The sequence below is a fragment of the Sprattus sprattus genome, assembly GCF_963457725.1.
Source record: "Sprattus sprattus genome assembly, chromosome: 10".
In the NCBI taxonomy this organism is placed as follows: Eukaryota; Metazoa; Chordata; class Actinopteri; order Clupeiformes; family Clupeidae; genus Sprattus; species Sprattus sprattus.
In genome coordinates this window covers 17,073,713-17,095,081 of record NC_137908.1, presented here as the reverse complement: position 1 = coordinate 17,095,081, position 21,369 = coordinate 17,073,713, and the positions used below count along the sequence as shown (strand labels likewise).

At 41.5% G+C, this 21,369-nt stretch overlaps 1 protein-coding gene across 3 annotated transcripts in view; it reads right to left on the bottom strand.

The window, feature by feature from the left end:
• The window catches only part of vdrb (vitamin D receptor b), a 29,099-nt gene extending 15,442 nt beyond the window's left edge, over window positions 1-13,657 (bottom strand). Inside the window, exons 1-2 of one of the 3 annotated variants that reach the window (XM_080846324.1) lie at window positions 13,324-13,657; window positions 12,720-12,852 (exon numbers count right to left, since the gene is read on the bottom strand). The gene's annotated coding sequence lies outside the window, so the exon portion shown is untranslated. Of the gene's footprint in view, window positions 1-12,719; window positions 12,853-13,152; window positions 13,284-13,323 lie in introns of those variants that run through there. The other 2 variants (XM_080846325.1, XM_080846326.1) reach the window with 2 other exon arrangements.
• Window positions 13,658-21,369: the final 7,712 nt, after the last annotated feature.

Sequence of the window (21,369 nt, the reverse complement as noted above, 5' to 3'; positions counted from 1 at the left end):
GTTTGTGTTTGGGGGGGGGGGTGGTGTTCAAGAGCGGGAAGGCAGCCCGCAAGCTTCAGAGCTTGCCGCGTAAACACACAATCACTGACCAACACAAAGCCTCTCCTCAGATTTGCGTTCCTCTCCAGCCAAGGCAAAAAGAGAAGCGGAGAGGAAAACAACAGAGGGTAGGAAAAAGGGGAAAAGAGAAGAGAAGTCTGGCCCTGGAGCGAAGGCTGGTCCGAGAGCGAGGGATGAAGGAAGAGAGACTTGAGGAGAGCAAGACAAAGGTGGAAAGTGACTCACTCTCTTGCACTGATTGACTACAACTTATCTGAGACCACAAATCACAAGTGACATGATTTTGTAACACGCTGAATAATTTACAGCGTGCTAATGGAACCCTAAATCACTCTGTTCCCTACTGAGGGGTTTCAACAGGCAAGCAAAAACTGAAAATGACAAGTTTATACACACACAAACACAGGTGCTCCATTAGGCCTAATAACCCTTAAAGGCAGAGTTGCACCCATTTGGGTCTATTAGTTACCAGCTTTTAGCTTGCTTCTCTTTAAAACCCGCTCTTGAATTCCATAATTTGCAGCCCCAACCCTGGACGGTAACCTCCAAAAAGCCACGTCAAAAACAACCCTAAATTGGCTAACTTCTGAGGCAGCGTCTGTTTTCTCTCCTCTTCCAGTACAACCTGACATTCATCTTTATAACACGACTGGGCAACATACATGGATATGAGATTAGCACTCATAGAACATCGTCAACCACCAGCAGAGGCACAGATGACCAACTATTTGCTGAAGTTGTAATTACTAAGTTATTCTGTCTGCCAAGAAGCTACAGGCAGTGCAAGACTTCCAGACCCACAACCTCATGCTTGTGCTTCATGCTTCTTAATTTTATGCTAGACGAGGCCAGTAAACATTTTCAGTAAAGTGACCATTGTCAAGTTCAGACAAGAAACTGCCAAGTTAAACGTGTTGACATGCTCTTGAACTCTTGTGGCTATAGCCGTGAAACATGGATTTAGAAAAAGCTTCATCTTTAGTCATGGTTTAAATGCAATCATAAAAATAATGCTTTTTCTACAACAAATTTGATAAAGAATCACAATTGACCGATCGCGAAACTCCTCCCTAGAACGGCCCTTGTCCAATCATACCTTAGCAACGGCTACTAAGAGAAGAAGGTCCGACAACTTTGAGGTCTGAGCAGCGTGGTTAAACAGTGTGCCTATGGGACTTGTAGGTATTACATGAGGTACCCTGAGAGATTAGAGGGATACGTCGTTTTTTTCCGCTTCCCCAAAGCCCAAAACACAGGCGCAAAAGTGCCAGCTGTGTATTAAACAGTGTGGTCACCCCACACCCAACTAATATATCGCAAAATACACATAGTCTGCTCCAAAGTAAATCAAGCTGCTTGCTGCCAGCTAGCTATCGCTAGGCATGATGGCTAACTATCTAATTGAGAGAAAATCCCCTAACAGTTATGGATCATGAATACTTGTATTATTACCACTAGAATAACATAACTAGTCTATCCAACCAAAGTGTTCATGTTAAAAAAAATGTTAATGTATGTGCCTGTCTAAATGTCACTGTCTGTATGATTGCTCGCAGAGCTGTTGAAGCTATCGACAGCAAACGCCAGCATTGAACAAACCTTTTAACGAACACTTTGTAGTTTGTATTTATGCTTAATACAACATTGAACAGAACTTTTAACGAACACTTTGTATGTATGCTGCTGGCGTTCGCAATCGCCAGCTTTGATAGCTCAGCGCGCACATTTACAAAAGGTTACTGACGGTAACATCAGCATTGCTAGCTAGGATAGTCACCATACATACCTCCAGAGTCTCTCGCCAGAGACGGAATAAATAATAAGAATAATCTTTGGAGGTTATTAGCTAGCTTGAAATATTGTGTACAGATCTTACCCAGTGGTGAAATAACATGACTAGTCTACAAGGTTGTGCTGGTTGCATTTCAATGAAGAGGTCGTAGGGTTTCTATTTTTTTTTTTTTTATTGAGACCTGTATGCCTTTGCTTCAATTATTGTTGTGTCCACTTCGTTGTTGATCTTAATATTTTGGATATATCCTTCCACTACATATTGCAGTCCCTTTTGGCTTGATCTGGAGGATACCGCGGAGGTATTACTCCAAAAATCATCACTCATACTGACAGTTATAGCGATCGTACCCGTACTTGCCATGGCTTTAAGGTTGACAGTTCCGTGAATTGTGTCGGACGTAGCAACAATAACTAGGGGGCGGAGCCCTGGCGATCGGTCAATTGTATGGGTTGAAAATGGCTCAGCACGCCATCTACTGTTTAAAATCCTTCTGAACCTTCCAAGGCCGATACTTCATAGAGACTTCTATATGACGTTGTGATATTCATTTACTCATCAACTCTCAGCATTTTTCTAAATTATGCAATGGGTGGAGTTAGGCTCAGAGCTGGGGATGAATTTACGCTTTAATTTCTCCCTACCAATCAGTGCCACTGAAAACCTAAAAATACAGAAATTACCTGAAAACCACCCATCAATGAAACACTAAAGCTCTCCACCCACCAAACAAACACAAGGGCTTACAATTACAAGATAATGCACAAACTCTGTAATAATAAGACAATGGGTTCCCTTCACTATCAATCCCACATGATGACAGCAGGATAAGTGAATTCAAAGATCCTTAAAACCTGTGTCTGTAGATACCCCATATATTTCCAGCAATCTCAGAGCTGACCTTAAAGAAATAACAAGAATAGGCAAGCCAAAGATGTCAACAAGTATGAAGAGCCACAGCACCGACAGCATTCCTTCCTCATTATGGACTTAAACTGTTTCAATAAACCTAATGCCATTATGGCACAAGACTAGCGTAATGCCTGGAGCAGTGCCTGCAGACACTTTGAACTAGTGTCTGGTGGTTAGCTTATTCAATGTGTTCACAGCCTATGTATACAGATGAGAACTGAAGTTAGAAAACCTGATGAAATATGCTTCACATGTCCGGTGTAATGATGCAAAATCAAAGCTCATATGGTAGACATGAAACATCTGAACTGAGATTCATGAAGCTTGGCTGAGCTTCTATTACTTCTAAAAAAAACGGGTTGCCTGAGAAGGTAGCAAGTGTTTTTTTTATATGTCTTTGTCAACAAATAAGCAATAAAATATTGTTATCACAGTGATCTTTCCACACACATTGTCATCGTCAGCAAGAGTTTCTGGCTTTGTAGTCAAAAGCTTTTTCTTCTGCAAGAAAACATTTCACTGTACTGAAATATCTGACTTTGGAGTGAACATGCCTCAAAGGAAAAAAAGCAATGTGGTCATTTGGCCGCTGTCTGAGTATTGCAAATGTATCATGTAACAGCAAGTAACTCTATGGTCGGAGCTGACTTCTGTTCAGTTGAGGAAATACAGTGTTTTTGTAGCAGCAAACCAGACTTCCAGGCTAAAGTTCACCACAAGCATTTAACAACTATCCAATAAAATGAGTCAATCATTCAAATAACAAAACAAAAAAATCAAAGTCTATCACAAATTTAAATAGAAGTGAAATCATTAACAAGTAAGAGTGACCCCAAGCTGCTGTGTAATCAAACATAAATGTTTGATGGAGTCAACAACTTAAATAATAGCTTTTTTGATAAGGGGCTTGGGATGGGGAAATAGTGCAGCAATTACTTATACAATGTGATTGGATCCAGATAGCACAGGTGAGGAACACAACATCAATCCAATGACCTTTGGCTGTGAGCATTTCTACATGGATCAAATTGTAACTAGTGCTGACAGTATATTCCTTGCTTTGAAGGTTACACTTTATATCTTGGAGCAGGATTCTGGGTGGCTGAACTGTGGATCAAACCCACTTAGCCGGACATCACGCGCAAACAGGAATAGCACAAGCAAAATAAATACACCTCCGCTATGGTTCTGATGTCATGACTTTCCTGTTTTCATTCAGAATTCCAGGTTCTGTGAAGAATTGGGGAGAATTCATGGGAAAAAGGGGGCTCGTGTTTGCTTTTGTAGGCTAAACACAGATTGCATCTTCCGGTCTGCGTAGGCCCCATACTGTATGGCAGGCCATATACATGCCGTGCAACCTCCATATAGGGCTGTTGGGGGCCCAGGCAGGAAACCTCGCCTCCTGGCATTCCATAGGGGCCACAGCTCAAAAGGGCCGAAAGGTCGAGAGAAGGCCAGGAGAGTAAGGCGGACAATGTAAATGTTTTGCAAGCAGTTTGCTTTTGACTCAGAAAAAAAACAGAGGGATGAGTCTATATTTAATAGAAAGAAAAAAGGGAAAAAAAGGACAAAAGCCCTACATTGTGGTGCTTCCCTCGCCTGTTATATGGCTCTTAGCCGATGTTTCAAGCTGCTTCACTCCTTAATGTGTCTGTGTATGGCACTTGAGCCAAAGCCAATTAGCTGGCCCTTGCTCAGAGCAAACACATGCTACTGCGGTATTGAGTTTGTGAGACTTGAGGCCATGTGGTGGTGAGTTTGTGTGATTGCTGCCAACACGCTCGCGTTTGTTTGTTTGATTAATTTCATTCAGATGAATGGTGTCTAACGTGAATAGTGAAGGGAGAGGCTTAACACACTGATAACAAACACGGTTTAGCATAAAGACATACACTCCTCCTCCACTCACACACTTGCACAAACACACACAAAAGCCCCGAATGACATACTGGCAAGGCAGCGCTCAATTACTCACACAATCACAACAAGGATCGGATTCGATCGTGACAGACTGTTAAACATGAAAAGGCCTGACCGTAAACAGAGGTATTCTAAATAATAAATCAGTCCATTACGTACACAGACCCACAATGACAGCTGTGCTTTCAATTATAAATTAGGCTATTACAGAGAGAAAGCAAAAACATTGGTGCCGGAATAGGTGGCAGTAATAGAAATGGTACAGGCAGTAAACAGATTTGGTTACGCAGTTGGTCTGAGAGGATTACTGGTGGGCCTAGCTGTATCTGTGTGGCTTGAGATGTATGGCAAGAGATTACCTGCTGACGACACACATGCCAGATCAGAAGAGGTCTCAGAGTCTCATGTGCTAGTCTGTCGGCTTGAGTGGATTTCAGTTTTTTTCCTTAAAAAAAACTAAAATGATGTGCAGGACCCCCAAAGGCTCTCCAGGAACAGCACTTTATGTCTCTTCCATAAGGAGACAACGCCTTACTTTATTGCGGCCCTTTTTTTCTCCTCACATGGATCAAAATCGTTTGTTATCTTTGTAGCATGTCCCTACATGGCCTTTCCCCAAGCCTTAACCTCGTCAACAAGCCACGTCTGCCACTGTCTGTGGCTGCAATTAGGCTGTATCAAAGCTACACCTACTTTAACACGGAAATATGGTATGTCTACTGCTGCCATACCTTGGTTAATTGGGCAGGGGTCATTCGGCACAAGCGTGGGCAAGCTCTTTAAAGAGGACGTCCCCGGCCATTTGTCAGGACGGCGACAAAACCGAACGCTTTTAAGGTGCAAGCAGTGGTGAGGACAGCTGAGGACAACATGGCCACTGCTTGAGTCAGCATTTCATTACAGGCACACAACTGCACAGTGTCCTTCACGGTGGTAGGGTTTGACTGTTCAACTGGCTATCGTTGCTGCTCATTAGTGCATGGGACTCAGAGATGAGGGGATTCATCAGGTCCGGCATTATTTCTAAGTGATCCACCTACACACATGCTCAAAGGGCTGTTTACCATCAGCTTTCAAGCTTTAAGTCCCAATGGCACTGCATCCTAGGTTAATCCTGGAAGGACGAGTTGCAGTGTTTTTGCTGTAGTTAGTGTATGATCTACTCATGACAGAACATGGTCAACTTCTGAGAGCTTCCAAGTTAATATGTGTTCCCATACAATTTTATTAACACTCCGACTTCAGACTGGACACTGGTACTGTATCGGAACCTCCCAATGATACTGTATTAAATGAAATCAGTTCATATTAAATGGCTTATTTAAGAGTTACTTTTTCCATTATTGTGTATACTTGGCAAAATCAGTCGATTTCACAAACACATTTCTCTCTAATTCAATGTGCACCACCTAGTATATTTTAACCCACGTAAAATATGTACATAAGGCTTTCCATCCCCAAGAGTCTTATTATACATTTCACTGAAGAAACCAACATACAGATAACGACGGATAAACATATATTTTTAGGAGGCAATTGGTGTTCCTACTAAATGGCTTCACAGATTTGCTTTCCAGAGTACAAGCCAACACACCACAGTAAATAGGGACTGAAAAAAATTCCACTGAGTGAGTCAAAAAATTTGCATAACACACAAGACATGGAAAAGTACACACGTACTGTCCATTCTTTAAAGTCGGGCACACTTTCAATACAGACTGCAATCTCTAATAAAAGCGGTACTGCTTAAGCCATCCCGGGCACTGTTTGTGAAATACCATCCTAAACCCCAGATCTCTCTCAGTGCTGGGAGTTCAGAGAGAGGCCTCATTTATGAGCTCGTTCAGCTGTTTGGTTTTCTGATGCTGCCCCTCTCTGAAGGGAGGTGGGGGTTGGGGGGGCTTTGCGGTCGGGGCCTCTGGTCAGAGAGAGGACGTTCCTGCCCACTCTGTTTTCAGACCGAAGCGGGCCGAGTGGGAGCAAACTCGGAGGGAATCTCTCCGCGACCCTGTCGGCAGCATTCTGACATTCCGATAGTCCGCCATTCCAGGTCACTCACAATGCTCCAGTGTTCTAGATTTCGGAAGCAGAGCTGCAGAGGGATCCAGGGCGACGTAACGGAGCATGACCCGCGTGGAAACACGAGAGGGGAAACGTGAGTGGCTCTACCACAGTCTTACTGTAACAGTGACATGACATGGTAGAGGCCTGCCACGAAATGTCCCCATCGACTGAACAGGATAGATCTCATATGACTCCATTACTATGCGCAGCTAGAGGTTTATTCATATTTAGTTTCTGAGTGTCTAAACAAGGCCTTCCCCTACAAGAAAAACAGAGCGCAGTAAAATGAATGGCGACTTCAATTTGAAGTAGTAAGATAATAAGTAAGGTACATACCACAGATCCTAGAATTTGCATTTAACATTCTTGTCAACGAGTGAATGTGTAAATGTATTACTCTAAAAATGTGCTACTATGCATAGCTGCTCAGCCTCTTCTGCCATCCTTTTAATTCATCACAGTGAAAAGCATGATCTGCTATACTACGTTCACTCCATATAATGGTTAATAAGCTGCATGGCTGCAGGCCTGTTGTATCTGTGCCAGAGTTCAGAAGCTTGACCCTTCACCCACAGAGGCAGCGAGCCAACACGTAAACACTCTGAACAGAGATGCAGACCAGCTCCTATGCTCATCCAATTGACATACTATCAGATTAATAAAACTCTCTATCTATCTATCCAGTGTTACATAATCCTGTGGCAGAGGCTTCCGTGTTTGATTACAGGGGAATGAACACAGACCTGGTTTAAGCTTAACGTCTAAGGTGTCCCAACCCCTGTCCAGCAGAACTAAGCCACATTGCTTTGCTCTCGCCATGTACTGATCTGGTCCTTGGTTAAATTGGGTGTTGGCTGACCAGAAGCATGTGGATTACATTTGAGTTGGAACATGGTAGGCTTCAGTGCTCTTCTTCTGAATCCAAGCTCTCAAGAAAGGGGTCATCGCTGATGCTGTACCATCACTCCTTAGGCATTAGCTAGATCTCTACAACTGGTTGTTGTGTTTATTCTATAGTAAGTCACAGTGTTCTCTCTCAAGGACGTAGCCATGGTTACTCTATACTGGACATGACATCACTACTGGGTAATAGGCACCTATGGTTTCTAAAATGTGGGTGGCATTAGATGCCCTGTAATTCCCAGTTATGATGATGATGGCTCCTATGGATGCAAGTTTATTATAGATGCCCTATAGAAGGTAAAAATAACATAGCAGTTATTAAAACAAAACTGTGGTAGGTAAGAAGCAAAGCACTACAAGGTGAAAATTGCGGGTAACAATAAAAAGGATTTGATTCAGCCAGATGAGGCTGTGGCAGTTTCCAGCTGGCATTTAAAGAGGTAGATGATGATTATAGAACAAGTGGAAGGGCGAAGTAGACAGAGACGGAGAGAGCGAGGGATAGAGAGGGAAAAGGAGAGGAGAGATGATGAGAGGGTTTTTATAAGCAGTCATTAGACATAACTGCACACAGACAGGCAGAGACCGATTCACACTTCAGGAATGCTTGCGATGAGTTAGTGACCGCATGCGAACATACGGAGCCTGTGAAGGAATGGCCGACGCTATAAAAGTGCTAAAAAGAAGAGGCAGAGATGGGGAAACAGCACAGGAAAAGAAAGCCTAAGCGCAAACTGTCCGAGGAACTTCCTCACACATCACATGACGTAATCTCCGAAATGGCTCCAAAACGTGTCTTTCCCGTAGAGAGAGAGAGAGAGACAGAGAGAGGGAGGGGAAAATGGGAAAAAGTAGTAAGAGCAAAACAGAGAAAGAGAGCGAAAGAGAGAAAAAAGAGGAGAAGAAGGGAGGAACATAAGGCACTACGTTGTAGCGCATACCGCTGGCTGGGTCATCCCGCGTCCAGAACACACATAAAATAAGCAAGACCTCAGCTGAACTCCAACAATGCTGAACTCTCGCCATCTCACTCCAAAACAACAGGCTGGGCCCTTTTTAGCCAGACTACAAGCCCCATTTCTGCACAGCACAAACTGGAGCCCTCGCAGATTCACAGGGGGGGCACCTATTTGGACCTTTAATGAGCTATGCAGACTTCTCACAGCCTCTACAAACACTGCAGCCTGCCTGTAAACACTGCCAGTCTACGCTGGGTACATCCAACCGCCGTCATACTGAAACCAGGCTTACTAAACAAACCCAATAAGTAGGCTACCTATCTACTAACTCACCATCTACCAAATTAGCAAAGCTTCACATTTTATGGGACTTTCTTTTTGTCACAAACAGATACTGAGAGGCTGTGGAAGGGGGAAAACGAGTTGGGCAAGGGAGAGGTTAAAGTCCAGCGAGAGTAAATAGAAGAAATGAAGAGGCAGAGGGAAAGCAGTGAAAAGAGTGAAAAGCAAGCTGTGAAAGAATGAGGAGAAGACCAGAAAGGCAAGCCTAACACAAAGCGAAAGCGAAAACTGTTGGAAAGAACAGACAGAGAAAATAGAGCAGGCTCACTGGGCCTAGCTAGCACTGTGCTTGATCAAACTCGCCGTCTTGATCGCTTTTTCCCTTTCTGTCCCTCTCCCTCTCCCTCTTGCGAGCTCTCTCTGCATTCACACATCTCTAGGCCCACCTATCACAAGCAAACATACATGAGTGACAGAGTGTGAGCAACGCATGCTCCCTCTCCCTCTCCCTCCCTCCTCTCTCGATTAGTGTGGAGAGGATAGGGGAAGGGGGGGGGGGGGGGGGGGGTCCTGTGTCCTATGCTCCACATCCAACAACCCCCCCCCCCCCCCCCCAGCCCCCTTCTGCATGCTCTCTCCCCCTCACTAACACACCACGAGGGAGGACAGCCACCCCTACACTGGGCCCCTCTGGAGAGGCGTTACAGACAGAACGAGTAAAAAGAGTGAGGGAGGGGGAAGTGGACAGAGGGAGTGAGAGAATGCAAGAGAGAGTTTTTAAAATATGAGGGAGAAAAATGACAAGAAAATATGGAGGAGTATAGGAGCATACTGCATGAGTGTGTGTGTGTGTGTGTGTGTATGAGAGAGAGAGTGAGAAAGAGAGAGCGAAAGAGAGAAAAAAACATGTAGTGACCAGCAAGAACATTCAGGATTGGGTGTCCAACAGATCTGACCGCACACTTTAACTACCACAGCAATAACACTCTTTTACACCTCTTTGAAGCATTAGGGCTATCATAACAAGCAGCTTCCTCAATGAGACTGAGATGTCTTCAACATATCAGCAGTGAAACAATAAGAGCAGGTCTTGGCCCGAATAAACAAGTCTCACACACCAAACCCTGAGGTTTGTTCCCATCCACACAAAATTGCCTTGTTCCAAAACAGCTTGACAAATAGCAATCTGCCATCAATTGTCATTAAAATAAACTCTGCTTTAGGCAGTTATCAAGTTAACCACAGCTTTTGGCTGCAGCACTGGCTAATCTGTTATATGGATATGCAGTTAAGTAGTAAAGCAGTAATAACGGTTCTACTTAGTGAAAACTGGTTGTTTATTATGCCTTTTAAAGCGGGCATTTGGTACAGATAGGCGGGGGGGGGGGGGGGGGTTGGTCCTCTCACTAGCTGACACACGAAGCCTGGGCACTGAACCGACCCTAATGAGCTGGCGACCAGCACACCTCAAAACACTTTTACAACTCACCATGTATCAATCAAAACAACACAGCCGGGCACAAGACGACACAGGTATGCACAGGTGTTCTGCCATAACATATACGAGAGTGAGTATGAGGGTAAAGGGAGGTACCAAGCTGTTGGAGGGGGGAAGAGCTTGGAGTGTACCATTCCTGCTAGAAAGGGGTCTGCCACTCCACAAGCGGCACCGGTGGGCCAGCAAAGGCACGAGGGAGGCTCCATTTCACTGCTTACCCTAAAGATGGATGCCACATGTCTTTCTCTTGCCTGACTTCTCTCTTTATTTTTCATTTTTTTTAGCAGGAGAATTTGGAATGAGGGATAAAACAAGTGACAGGGACACATGAAAGACAGAGAGGAGAGCAATACAGAGCAAGTGTTATGGAGACAGTGAGGCAATCGAGAAGAGTAAGCACAAGTGTGTGAGTGCAGGTCCCTGTGTGTAATATGGGATTGGAGCCAGGATATCAGCGCTAATCTTGTTACATGCTTGTGTATCTCATGCTCCTTCAAGGCAAACGGACAAATCAGATGTGAGTATTTCCACAATACAGAACTGCTCCTTGGTGAAACCTAGCGCTACAGATTTAATTGTTGCTCACAGTGACCTCTTAGCACACCAAAGGAACCCCTCTGAACATTAAAGACCAGGTCACTCTGCACAGTCAAAACCAAACCATTTCCAAGAATTTGACAGTATTGCTTTTCGCTAAAAAAACAGAGGGCCATTGATAAGTGTTTCCCATTTTTCGGGGTCCACATAAGCAGAAACCAGCTGAGTGAGAGTGACAGTCTAATCTTTTTTATTTTTCACCTAAGCAGAGGTCTGTTGTGAGCCTGACTGATGGCTTTTGCTGCCGACATCGCTGGGAGTTAACTTCCCTGCATGACCCCCCCACACACACACACGCAAACACACACACCACTATTTCGTCTGTGAACTGGAAAGGCAGCGCTCAGTGAAAAAAAAACTACCTTTGAACAGTCCCATCATTTAGTGATCAGGAGGTTTAGACCATGTGACAGCAGCCACTTAAACCATTCTAAGATGCGGCAAGATATTAGCCAGTAATTGGCGTTGGGATTCCATTGCTAACCTTTCTCATTTCCTGGAGGTATGCATCACTAGTTTTGGCATCTACTCATTGGTGATGACAACACAATAATTGACAACAAATACAGAACAGTTTTGCTTGATTTGTAAAAACAGTTTAAGCCCATAAAACAATGCACAGATTCACACATATATATAAGCGTGATACATGTGTGGCAATTCGTGTGTGTGTTTGTTTGTGTGCGAGCTTGCAAGCATTTGTATGCGTGCATAATTGCACTTCTATGTCTGTGTGTGTGTGTGTGTGTGTGTGTGTGTGTGTGTGTGTGTGTCAAAGATAAGAGTCAATCTTTGGTTGCAAAACACAAAGGTAAAGCAAAGAGCTTTTGAAACAGAAAAAAACTAGCATGTCAAGCTCATCCAGTGTGAGGAATTTAACTTTCTTGTGCTTCAATCAAATCATTTTTTTAATCGCTCAACAATAAGCAACAGAAATGACCATACCTTGCTGGGTAGAAGAAAATTGCCCTTCCTTTTTTATGTCTTTGTAAATGTTGCACTACTAAAACAAATAGGCAACTATATAAAACTTGGGCCATTTGAAGTTGAAGTACATCCAGCCATCATATGCTGAAAATTATGATGATTTCTATATTTCTCTGTTCTCTTTTTCTCTATATACTCTCTATAAAACAAGCTTCAGATTTTAAAATATATGACTATTGACTTCCTAATGTATTAATTCTTGGAACTGTAAGAATAAATAAGTCAATGAGAATTTAGAGCCCTATAATTATTAGTAACAACAGATGTAGTGGCAAAAATGATACAACAACAATACATAAGTACCACTATTCTGAAACATTTTTTATCGAAGACAAAACTATAGAGTAAGCAAAAAGATGTGTTAACTAACGTTAACCCAATAGAGAAGTTAATTGTGTGGTCGTTTAGGGAAATATGAAATTACAAACCTCGGTAAAGACAGCGTTATTACAAATGTTTAGTAATTAACTGTTATAGTTTATTAAACGTAGCAGCATAATTAAGAGCAACATTCCGTATTAACTTCAACAGTGAAAATAATGCTACGGTGTATAGCGACAGTAAATATTGGCCCCAACTTTACAGTGCCAATACGACGGGAACATTCGCAAAGCGAGTCGGATGTTTCTAAACGATACAGTGTGTCGTAGGGGGGTGGACATATGTACTAGTGAAGTATTTACACGTGTAGGTAGCAATTTTAACAGGTGAAGTAAGCAGAGGATAAAAACCTAAATCTTACCTTGTTCTGATTCATGCCCGTCGTTAGGTCCGGTGGTAAAGGAGTAGCCGACTTGCCCGCGACTCAAAAGGTGTGCAGCAGCTATGAAGTTTTCCACGTTGTATAACTTGCCAAGATCTGCGCTGGGTGCTATCTAAAAATAAAATGGATACGCAGAAAGACTTCAAATGGTAGAAAACGGTGCTGTTGTATGCCGAATTTTCCACATTTTCTGGATGCTATTTTCTGCACTCGCGTTAGCTAGTTGGATCACGTCAGTGTTAGCTAACGATACATGATTTGCTCTTTTTAAAGCCGAGTCCAGTCCAAACTGACAACAGCGCAGTCACTTGCGCAGGTTACCTAACATAACGTTAGCTGTTGTGTTTTGAGTTGCTGTTAGCTCACACATCATTGCTGAATGCAAATTAACAAAGACGTGCAGTTTTCTTACCTGAACAGAACTTTCTTGCTAAACACTAACCGCCCCCTAATTTGCTTATTAGCAGAATAACCCAAAAGTTAGCTAGTAAATCGCGGACATTTTAATCCCAAGAAGTTAGTTAGCCAGCTTGCTCGCTAACAGCACGCAGGAGACACGAACAAAACACGCCCACTGACTCACCAGCCTGAGCCTGATCCGCAGATGGGGGTGTTTGCTCCGCTTCAGACTACTAGCACTCCCACGTTGGGATTCGTTAGCTAGCAAAGGGATTAGCTAACGTTAGCTGATTTTGTCTGGCTAAACGGCTATGTCGATAGCTAGTTGCCCCAGTTCTTCGTGAAAACCTCGAGCCTCGAGCTCGGGATTCGTGGCGCTTGCAGCTTGTATAACAATAGCCAGTCAACTAATGAATTACCTTTGTTTTTTTTCGTCGCGTGATTTCAACCGATCTCTGCCTCGCAATAATGCAAACTTTACAACCTCGCTTGTTGAGATGGAAAAAAATGTTCAACTTGACCCTAAATAGCTAGAGATCACTTTGGCAAGCCACGCCTCGAAGCTGGTCGGAACGGTGTGTTTTTCCTCCAATCACAGATCAAAGTTGCCGTCTGCGCGAGTCTGCTGTTTCGGTTGGTGTGACATCGAACCACACGCGCTCTGTGCTTGGTCAGTTCCAACGCTTGTAACTCGCTTAGGGGGAATCTCCCCTCCCCACGAAAACACATCCACGGACACACACTCAGTTACACTCAGTCTCCCTTAAGGCCTACACATACATTTCCCACAAAGACACACACACAAGCACAAACCAGGGGTGTGTCATGACGTCAGAAGCAGTGAAGAAGTAAACAACTCTGTCCGCGTGAGCTTTAAAGCATAATATCATGCCGCAATCACGGGGGGTGTGGTGCACACTGCATATTTTTACAATGCCTTTCATCAGGACCAATATTTAACTCGCTTGAATCGTTTCCGTAATAGTGGAGGTTTACCATGAATTTAACAAATAGAGACACGTGTCCTGTGTATTTTTTCATGGACGACAGCCGCTACATTTTTTGAAATTATTTTTTTTTCTATATTTTTATTTATTTACTGTAGAAAATCGTGGGCCGATTGCATATTATCAAATATCGATTCATGTAGGGTAAAGCCTCAAATTCAATGTTTTATGTACCACCTAAATATCTGTTCAGGACCAAAGGAAGGAATAGCTGAGACTATCTTCACTCACTTCAGCTATGTAATTGAAAATACAGGTAGGCTAATGAACCAATAATGTGGCCAAAATATATTTGCATTTGTAGGTTGCATATGATGGTATGCAGCAATTCATTAGGATGAGCAGTGTTGTCCTGAACAGTAAGCTCAGGACAAATCAATTCTTATTTCTTTGACTTTGTTATACGTATGAAAATCAGTTTTGTATGCTTGTACTTGTGCTAATCTTCCCTTAGAGAGCCAGATCTATACAAATGCTGATGCACTGTGTAAATGGGTTGCTGCGCAGGAGATGGGGGAGGGGTGTACATGTATGTGTGCATGCGTGCGTGTTTAGGGGTGGGGTCAAGCCAAGGTCGGGCGATACAGAGCAACTGGGGGGAGTGACAGAACGAAAGAGAAAGGGAGGGGGAACGGAAAAGAAAAAGATGTGAAGAAAGAGCTTCACAGGTTTGTGGAAAAGGGAGAGAGAAAAATAGAGATGAAGACTAGTTTTTCTTTACATGTAATCACCTTGTTATATGTGGATTGTTATTACTCTCTTGTTTGACCCTTTTGTTGAAATGCTTTTGTAATACAAAGTCACTTGTATATGCTATATGCTACTGAACAAAAATCAAAGGATAATGGTAGTGTTTCAATTATAACAACAAACGGGAAGTGAGAAGGAGAGAGGCCCCATCCTGTATCCTCTACTCTTTCCCATCACTCCCACTTTCAGGAACATGTAGGCCATTGTCTAGACATGCAAGAGGCCACACTTAGGGTACAGTGGAGGTACGGTGGAGCATTTTTTTTAAATCAACAACAGACCTCTCGGAGAGCAGCTGCGGATATTTACATTACTGATGCATGCATTCAGGGCAAGATGCCATAAAGAGCACAGAAGAACCCACTTTAATCTCTTTGTCTAATGTGTAGTAAAATATGAAATATTTCTGTCTTGTGAAGTTATTGAAGAGTAATTAATTTCCATAAAAGTTGCACAACATAGCTGGGTCACTGTCAGTTTATAAGACAGGCGTATGAACCCTGGGCATACTTTATATACAAGTTTACAACTCTTTTATGAATAAACATGTGCAGTCACCTGTATTTAGTATGGGATTTTGTTTTTTTAAACAATTTGCACTAAGTAAAGCACTTAAATAACTTATTGAACAATCTATATCTAAGGCTTCAGTATTAAAGAAAAAAGAAACAGTATGCAGGAATGTGACACTTTTATTGGCAACTAGTCTTGGGCACCGTTCGGATAGTCTTTTCTGCTTAGGTCCTAGCTGAGTGAAATGACCCAGATGTATCTAAGTGGCAGCCATGATTGTAGCTGGTCGAATTATTGAAATGCTTAGGAAAGGTGCTTTAATGCCTCCTTCGTATCTCCTTTTAGCATAGTTTTTCACTGAAGCATCCTTTACGAAAGGAGAGGAGATACCACCCCAAAATTCCTTGCAGCAGCAACAACAACCAAATCAACAAACGATTAACATGGCCTGTGTCAATATCATTTGCATAATCAGTAGCCTAGTGTAACTGCAAATTCCCTTCCGGTTGTCTTTTCCTAAGTCAGTCATTAGTCATTATGAAATCTACTTCTTTCCTGGCCCTCGTGATGTTTTCCATCGAGGTCAAGAATGAATTATCATGTGGAGGAAAGGTAAACATACCTGTCATTTCCACTCGCTGCCCAGGCAATGAACCATGTAGTTCTTTGGTCCAGGACAGACAACCACACAAAATAAAAGAAAAACTTTCACACTTCCACAGGACTACATGAGTGCTAGCTATTTCACCAGAAGACATCAGTAAGCATAATAGCAAGATTTTATCTGTGCCAACTGACATGTGCAAGTTTTTGAATGCATTATAGGAAGATAACTCACCAACTTTAGACCAGTGACCAGTTGCTTTATGTTCAGTGACCAGACCAGTGAATACCTAAAATTCACAAAATGAATGACATACATTGTCAATAAACATTAACTGTAATTTTTATACAATTGACAGGTGTTACTGATTAACATAATAAAGCTAGCGTCTTCTTATTCACAAGTGACACTCCGTTTAAGCTTAAACAATAATGTCTCGTTCTGGCAGTTTTTAAGCTGTCTGAGTATACAGTGTTAAGTAAGTCCAGTACTTTTTGAAGGTTTGTCCACACTGTCATTATCGCCGGGGTTATAGAAATGCAACTATATCAAATAACCTCATAAATTCAACCATGAATCATATGGGGTTGGTGCGTCTGAAAATGTCACTGCACGCAGTTTGTGTAAAGAGGAGTGCTTGATGGGTTGTTTAGACTGTCCGCTTTTTACGTGTTTTATTACTTCCCCTCTAAGGGCTTAAATCTTTTCAACATTTTTGTAACTTTTGCGACTTTTCCTCAACCCTCCTTGATCAATAGTTTATTATATTACCTTACCATCTATCTTCTATCTTCTTTGCAATGACCCCCCCCCCCTTTTGGTTATCTTATTCTCTAAACACCCCTCCCCCAGATTATTTTATTGGTACCTGTCTTTAAAATGAGGGCACTTCCAGTGTCACTGTTCAGGTCCATTCATGAACTTGACAATGAATGACATGCTAACCTGAAACTGATTCCTTCCATTATACTGTGTAAAATAGATCACATCTCCTATGGATCAGTGCTGTGCGTCTGCTTTACTAAATGCACTAGCTCATGAGCGCGGAGGAACTAACAACAGTAATAAAAACCCACAGGTGCTTTTAATAATATCTATAATATAAATTGAGATGATGCATTTTGCACAGGAAAACATTAACATAAGAATTAATTGTAAAGAAGAACATAAACACAAGGATTAAAATACAGTGAAAAGACAAAATCAGTTAAAGTGAATGAAAACAGACACAAAGTGCAAAAATAGAATGGACAGCTTTTTAAAAGAGTTCAATATACAATACTGCTGTGGATCTGAGAAGTTAAAGAGATGATTACAAAATATATATTAATAGAGAATGCTGATCTGAGATCATATCAAAGGCTGTTGCATAATTTAGGGGTCTATCCTGCAAACACTCTGATTTCTGTCTGTACTCAAGAATAGCTCATTGTTATTGTAATCTGTTTGATTCTGTGTCAAAATGATTGTGTAATAATATTACAATTAATTCTGGAGCAAGGCCATGTAGTGTTTTGTGAGTATTTGAAAGAAAATCTTTAAATAAATGTTTGGCAGCCAGGGCACCAAACACTGAAGTAAGCAAGTTTTTTGTATAAGTGTCTCAAAAGTCAAATTGCAGTTCAAAATCACCCCTGACTAGTAGATATGGGCCTTAGAAGTGATCGAGTTTGCTTAACAGAGGCAAGTCTAATTGTGAAGACTGATCTATATCTCATTTAAACTCACATTAACTCTTTTTAACTAATTTCTACAGCCATGTTGTAGTTAATTGAATACAGTCAAATCAGCAAGTATGCCTGTGAATAATGTGACCATTATATACAAACAAAACATAATGCTGGTCCCTGAACTGATCCTTGGGGACTCCAAAACTTAACTGGCAAGGAAAATGATCACCACACAAAATCATCAAATGATCATCAGAACAAGAATCTCACTGTGGGAAAATTGTGATGTGATCAAATTAATGGATTCCTAGAGTTGCCATGCCTCTAATTAAATGAATCAATCACTCTAAACACCAGGCCTGCTAGTTTTACTTACTCATACTTATTTGTAGATAATTGGTGTGATATATAATGCTGTGCTATGAGTTGTATGAAAGGGTAACTGTATATATTTTAATACCCCTAACTAATCCTAGATAGAAATCCGAAAATACTTTGTAGTGGAATAATGTTGTGCCTCCCATGGCATTGGAAATCCTATCAAGGTAATAATACCGAAAGCATTGTTATGTAATTTGAAAGTCACACATCACCACTTTGAATAGGTCTTAAAGGAGAAAAAAGTGATACAAAAATATCTCTGTAACTTGAGGAAACTGTGCATTATTATTCCATTATGAGGATAAAAGTAATAATGTGTGAGAGTGTGTGAGTGACTGAGTGCTTAGTGGAAAATGGGAGAAATAGAATGGGGTAGGCCTGGATTGTATGGACTTTGACTGTTTAAGTTTGCTGTCGTGATCTATAGTAACCGCTGCCCCCTCCAGCTCAGGCCTGGTGTTATGCAACACCCGAAGCCCCTTGCTTTGCTCTCAGGAACAAGCTCCCATTCCTTCTCTCTCACGCTTGAGCTCACTTGTTACACTGGTGTTTCATTACCTCCCTGGGTCTTGTCTGTGCTTTACGTTTTACATACAGTGTTTTTAGGTAGTCACAAGGCTGTTTCTTGAGAGCACTCTCTTACTGACATCCATAATTTTGCTTGGCTCCTCAAGAATGGATATTCATATATATATATCATACTTTTTAAACTTAAGTGTCAAAGTTTATAACATCCATATTAAATTATCACAAAATAAATTGGAATCAACAGGCTATTCATATGATAGTGTTCTGCACCTTGCACAGGTCACTTGTTACAGTTCATTTTAAAACACTTTATTTTGCATTGTAGCAACACTGACATAAATATTTTAAAATAGACTTACCTGCTGTCATAAATTGTTATGATATTGTAGTATAAGCCCCACACAACTGTTATTATGAAAACTTGTGGAGTCACATAATGCTTCATAAAGAGCATTTGGTAAATTAACACTGTCATCAGTGCCATAAGCGTAAAGGTTAAGAGGTAAAAGAAGTTGTATTATGTATTATGGTACTTCAAGCTGTAAGGGTTTATACTATACATCAAAACGTTATTAGAACAGTCATTATTATATATGTATCACTTTGAAGCATTATGAACAACACATTATGAATGTGATTATAATGGTTTGTGAATGGTGTGTTGTTAATTTCATCTGTCCATCTCTTTAATTTTCATTCATTCGCATTAATGTAGTTTATATTTTTACATGTTGACATAATCCATTTAAAAAAAAAAACTGGCCCCTGCATCGTAGTTTTCAAAACTAAAGACCTAATAGACCTATTACCTTTTTTCCCTTCTTCTATGGCAGGTAGTCTTTCTATGCATATTTGGGAAAAACATGTCATTTGGGAGCTTTTCGGTGCAGTACTGTAGTCCATCAATCATGGTTCCTTAGCTGCAATAAGTATCATATCCCAAAGTTACTGCCATGGTACAGCTACACACACACACACACACACACACACACACACACACACACACACACACACACACACACACACACACACACACACTGCTGTTGTATTTACACTTGACCCTTGCTGGTTGACATTATTGGGATTCTTTGACCTGGAGAGTGTTTACAGAGGAGGCTAAAAATACTGAGGTTTGTGAAAGATTTAGTTTGTACATTTTCTTCAAAAATGTTAATACGGTGTTGCAGGAGTGTCTCCTCCTCCTATGCAAATAAAACATTTCAGGCATAGCACATTTACTATTCTTGTGCTCGATTAAGGTGCTTTCCACTTCAAATTATATAGGCTACATCTCAGTATTTTAATGTATACTGCAAACATTGCATTAAATCGTTACAGTTGCTTAGGGCTTACATGTTTTACAATAGGCCTTGCCCAATAAATCTTTCTAATTCAATAAAAAACAATATTCACAGGTTATTCCCAGTAATTCTCACTAATGATGCTTCTCCCTGCACATCCCGACAATTCTATGATTCGATAGGCTATGAGCTGGCATGAAGAGACAAGACTATGTCAAGGTTATCTTGCACTGACAGAGGTTTTAAAGCGAAATCGATAGCCGAAAATTGCAACTTGCCCGCCCGGCCAGTGGATAGTGACTGTTCATCTACGGAGGTCACTTAAACATTGCACTGATTTCATATGGCAAAATATTCTCTAACTTCGCTTCAGCTTATCGATAGCCTCAATAGTGAATGAAAAGCTATCATGAATGGAACCTGACCACGACGGCCTATTTAATCTTTCTTACCCACTCGCAAAAGAGGCACACATCGCCCTCTGCCGATTCTGTATCTGCATCCCTTATTGCCATGTGTTCTTTAATGACAACAGAAGTGTTAGCTAGCCGGATAACTTTCCTTCATACAGCGGGTCCTGCGAATCTACCTGGCTTTTCATACAAGAATACTGTGATATTGAACGTAGTGACGAGTTAAATTCAGCGTTAGTTTTGGATGACGATTTGCTTATGTGATACAGTGTGAGTTAATTGTGAGTTAACTACTTCGTGCAAATTTTTTTATAGCTAAATGTAATATCAAACATAAAAGTAGGTTAATATTTTGTATTTGTTTGCGTTCATTTTTTATTCCTCCACATTCCTCCACAAGCCGCGGCGGTCCTATGGTGTAATGGTTAGCACTCTGGACTTTGAATCCAGCGATCCGAGTTCAAATCTCGGTAGGACCTCGTACTTTTGAAGTACGAATGCCATGTCAGAGTGTCGATGGAAGCTCAAAATCTACGGAAGCTCAAAGTCATTACAGCCAAGCCCCTGGCGCTCTCCCTCGCTGAACTACATGCGAATACATCAATAAGAAATGATCATACAGAGTAATAATATCTGTCACAATATGAAGGCAATTGTGTATGAGCGTGGTAAACTATTAGCATCACATCACATACCATGAGAGTGAAATAGAGACACTAATATTAGTGAAGTGTTGCAAGACCAATACACCTGTTTGGTTACTTGACAAGGTAAACACTTAAATAGTTTGTTTCCTGTCGATTCCCGCCAATATGGCCTATCTAGTTCTTGCCAGTGCGTGAACACTAGCCTAGACATTAACAATCACACTGGCCCCCAAAGAACTCAACTTATTTGAAACGTCTGAGGCAATGGGCTGTGTGTAGCCTACTCTACCTTAAAGTTTATTACTGCAGGAAGTCATCACTGAGGAGAAATAGGCTATCCTATTTTGTTGGTGTATAAGCACACTTATAATATGCCGGTGTGTCACGATAAATACATAAAAGGAAACATGTTTCAT